The sequence below is a fragment of the Penaeus vannamei genome, chromosome 11 (genome assembly GCF_042767895.1).
Source record: "Penaeus vannamei isolate JL-2024 chromosome 11, ASM4276789v1, whole genome shotgun sequence".
Lineage (NCBI taxonomy): Eukaryota > Metazoa > Arthropoda > Malacostraca > Decapoda > Penaeidae > Penaeus > Penaeus vannamei.
The window spans coordinates 39,034,105-39,039,104 of NC_091559.1; positions in this window are offsets into that span (position 1 = coordinate 39,034,105).

A 5,000-nucleotide genomic window follows, 5' to 3' on the forward strand; every position below is an offset into this window, starting at 1 on the left:
ATTTCCATAACATAGCGCTGATAAGGAAGATAGTGACGTGTTGTAGTGGTTAAACTTCTGAAGCCTCCCCCCCCCCCACTGAATCTCTCCCTACCCTCTCTACCCTCTCTACCCTCCCCCCCCCCCTCAGGAAATAACACTTGGCACATATTTGACAAACGCATCAAATCTCATTTTCTTTTTCTTCTTCCTTTCCTTAAGATATAGCAAAAAATAGACAATTTACCTATTTTAAGAAGCACGATATGGTGATGAGAAAACAAGTACGTACTCTCTCTCTCTCTCTCTCTCTCTCTCTCTCTCTCTCTCTCTCTCTCTCTCTCTCTCTCTCTCTCTCTCTCTCTCTCTCTCTCTCCTCCTCCCTCCCCCCCTCACTCCTCCCCCCCTCTCTCTCTCTCTCTCTCTCTCTCTCTCTCTCCTCATCTCTCTCTCTCTCTCTCTCTCTCCCTCCCTCCCTCCCTCCTCCCTCCCTCCCTCCCTCCCTCCCTCCCCCCTCCCTCCCCCCCCCCCTCTCTCTCTCTCTCTCTCTCCCTCTCTCTTTCTCCTCCCCCCCTCTCCCCCTCCCCCTCCCTCCCTCCCCTCCCTCCCTCTCTCTCTCTCTCTCTCTCCCTCCCTCCCTCCCTCCCTCTTTCTCACTCTCCCTCCTTCCCCTCCCTCTCTCTCTCTCCCACCCTCCCTCTCTCTCTCTTCTTTTTTCACTCTCTTTTTTTCGTTGGAATCTGTGATGATTTCAGGGGTGAGCGACTAAGGTGATGATGAAAATATCAGAGTTGATGATTGATGGTTTCGTATATTCGGTGCACTGCGTCTGTTGCAACGGAGGAGGTGGCATGACTGTGGACTTTGTACTTGCAATATGAATGTGAATTTCTGTGTGCGTTATATACGTGTGTGAGTGTGTGTGTGTGTGTCATACATACATATACATAGAGATATTTGTGTGTATATGTATATATGTATATATATGTGTTTGTGTGTGTGTGTGTGAGTTTGCGTGTGTGTGTGTTTGTGTGTGTGTGTTTGTGTGTGTGTGTGTGTGTGTGCATATGTGTGTGAGTGTGTGTGTGTATGTGCGTGTGTGTGTGTGTGTGTGTGTGTGTTTGTGTGTGTGTGTGTATACATGTGTGTGTGTGCATACATGTGTGTGTGTGTATGTGCGTGTGTGTGTACATATGTATGTGAGTGTGTGTGTAATATATCATTCCAAACTATCGTTAATTTTCCCTTCGCCTTCTAAATGCTCTTGCAATGCCACAAATACTTCCCGTAAATCGATTCGTATCTCGTCTGCAATATGCAACACCATTAGCATAAGTCATCATCAACAATGATTTCCGCTGTAAACTCTCTTAACAGTGTGTCATGTTCGGATAACGCTTGCTCTAGTCGACGTGATACTGCTTCGTTTTAATCCTGCTTTTTTATTAAGAAACATCTATCATTTAGATTAACTATTCATGTTATTGTGATGCGGTAGATTGGGCATGTGACCAGGTGTTCTGCTGAATCTATTGGTATTGTGGAAGTAATATAAATAATGATTTTTTTTTATTAATTTCTACTTTCTTCTTTTTTTTTTTTTTTTTTGGGGGGGGGGTGTATGTGTATGTGTGTGTGCTTTCTCCTGTGTTTGTTTGTGTGTGTATATGCACGCTTTTTTTTCTGTGTCTCTATATGTGCGCGTGTTTATGTGTATTTGTTTCTGTGTGTGAATATATATGTGTATGCAAATATGTCAAAACGAGTAAACCTGTATCTCATTTACTCTCAGATACTGACGTTACTCATAATAATAAACCACAATGATGTTATAATAATAATAATGAGGCTTTAATGAGGCGAGTGAGAGACATACTAATGACTCTCTCACGCAAATCGAAAGCAGAAATGACTTCACCTTTTCACTTGAACGAGAAGAGTGAAAAAGTGATAATCAAGACAACAATTAGATTAGTCAGCCCAGCTAAGGCCTAAGACGGGACTGAAAACAAGAGGAAAGATCATATGAACAACGAACTATAATTTTTGACTTAAAGATAATGATAACAATTACGATAATGATAAGATGAGATAGAGAATGACGACGGTGGTAATATTAACGATTATTTGTGATAATGATATGAATGATATAATACAGATTGATGATATCGTCAATGTCATTAAAGACAGACACAATGATATCGCTAATACAGTTATTATCATTGTCGTTTTTTTTTATTATTGATTAATATAAATAAAAACACACCCATTTATGTCGAGATCAATTCTAATTCGACATTTAAAAGATGCACTGATTATAACTATGACAATATATAGCCTCACCAAAAAGTTATTTACGTATTTTTATGTGACAGGCATATCTATATAGCAAAATTTAGCGTTATAGCGAGTAGAGTAAATTATGATGATTATCTATGAATGGTTGGTTTGTTTACATTGTTAATGGAATGTGGGAAAGGAGTTTGCAGCTTCACTCCTTCGTCAGACGATTCCTGACTTTCGCCCTAATCACAATTCTGTTAAGTGCCGGTTATTAAAAACCTTATTTTAACCGAAAATTGAGTTAACATATTCATGGAACCCATATGTATTGAATTGTAACAAAGACGATTCTTAACTTTCGTCCCGACCACAGAGAGAAGGAAAGGCAGGGGAGAGTAAGGCAGCATCACACGCCCTGTAATGCAAGCCGTTGTTGGGATATATTTATTTGTTGATATTTTTGGCCCTTGGATACAGCAACGGAATCGGTCAGAGGAGACACACTTCCGGCTGTACCAAGGAATCGATTGGGAATGGAATATCATATCAAAGTGAAGTCTAAAAAGAGGGAAATCACTAAAGAAGAGAAGGATCAATTAAATAACGGAGAGATACCAGGGGAAGAGTGGTGATGTTCGATGCCATAATTATTAGTTTATGATTAGTAGGTAAAGGGAGAGTGTAAAATTAAAGTTAATCTTAGAATTTAGGTAAGTTAGAGAGAATATTACTTGATTTTCCTATAATGTTTATTGTTGAGATTTATATTATGATATTCCACATTTATAAGTATCTGTTTATAGAATGAAAGGGATTGGTTGAACCTGTTTCTACAACAATTGTTACATTGGTACACAGACACTTAGCAGGAATAAATTCAGCCCACTCCAGGTGCTTTAAGACCAAAAGTCATGCTACACAATTAGGAGAGAGAGAGAGAGAGAGAGAGAGAGAGAGAGAGAGATGAGAGAGAGAGAGAGAGAGAGAGAGAGAGAGAGAGAGAGAGAGAGAGAGAGAGAGAGAGAGAGAGAGACCTTGAACTTGCAACACTTGTGTATCACTGCAGAATTTCTCTCGTTTTGATCTTACTATGATCATGATCACCATTATCATCATAATACAAAAGCCATTATACACAAGCTTTAAGACCAATAAGTCATGCTACACATATCAAAATTAGGAGAGAGAGAGAGAGAGAGAGAGAGAGAGAGAGAGAGAGAGAGGGAGGGAGGGAGAGAGAGAGATATAAATAAATAGACAGATAGATAGAGAGAGGGATAGTGAGAGACAAAGAGAAATCGGGTTTGGTGGCAGCAATACCCAAATAATGTTATCCTTCGTATTAGAATTGATATTGACAATTCAGTAAGAATATATCTTATGTTTTGCATATGAAAAGAATCGCGACACGACACTGCTGTCATCAGTGGGATTAAGTATGTTATATGATTAAGTATCTTGTACGTGTGTGTGTGTGTGTGCACTCATATCCATCCCCACGTACAAACATATATCACAGACATATCACTGCTCATCTTTTGCCACTGGAAGGACCCCCCCCCCCCCTCCCCTCCACCTCTCTCCATAAAAGGACACTCCTCTCCCATCCCTATCCCTCACCTCCCCACCCCTCCCCCATCCCTACTCCTCACCTCCCAACCCCTCCCCCATCCCTACCCCTCACCCTCCTTCACCCCCCTCTCCACCCCATCGCTACCCCCTGCACTCCCCTACCCCACCCCAATCCCCCCACCCTCCCCTACCCCCCACCCTTCCCCTCCCCCATCCCTACCCCCCCCCCCTTCCCTCCCCCATCCCCACCCCTCCCTACCCCCCACCCCACCCCCATCCCTACCCCCACCCTCCCTACCCCCCACCCTCCCCACCCCATTCTTTTCCTCTAATTTCTCAGTTCTCTTCTTATCTTTGGCATTCTGGGATTCATGGGCACAGCGGGTTCAGGTGCAGCAGCCCGGATCGTGTGTGCAACTTGCATATACAACTGCTGATAATTGCAACACTCAACTCGTGGTCTAAAAACAGGTCTCACACGGGGACGAGGCGATGGGGTGGTGGTGGGGGTGGGGGGAAGAGTGGGGGAAGGGAGGGAGGAGGGGTTGGAAGAGATCGATTGGAAGAGTGGGGGAAGGAAGGGGGAGGGGGTGGATAAAGATCGATGGGGTGGAGTGGGATGGGTGGGAGTGGATGGGAGAGAGAAGAGGAAAGGGAAGGGACGATAGAGGGGGTGAAGCAAGAAAGGAGAGGGAAAGGGAGAAGAAAGGGGAAAGGGGGATGGAGGGAGGGAGAGGGAGAGAAGGAAGGTGAAGGGAGGGGGAAGAAGGGGAAAGGGGTGGAAATAGAAAGGAGAGGGAAAGTGGGAAGGAGGGAAGGGAGAAGGAGGAAAGAAGACAAAAAGCGGAGGGATTAAGAAGGGAAAAGAATTAGAGAGAGAGTAGGAGAGCTAAGAGGAAGAGGATTTGAGGGAGGGGAGGGGGAGGTGAGGGGAAAGGAAAGCAGGGAAGAAAGGAAGGAATAGGAAGGAGAGAGAAGGTAGGGGAACGGAGAAGGGAGAAGAGAGAGAGAAGGAAGAGAGATGATAAAGGGGGTGAAGGAAGGAAAAAGAGGGGAGGGGAAAGAGAGAAGGAATAGGAACAGTGGAGAGAGCGAAAGAGAGAAAGGGATAAGAAAGGACAATGAGAAAGATGGAGGAAAGAGGAAAGGGTGGAAGAGGCAAGAGA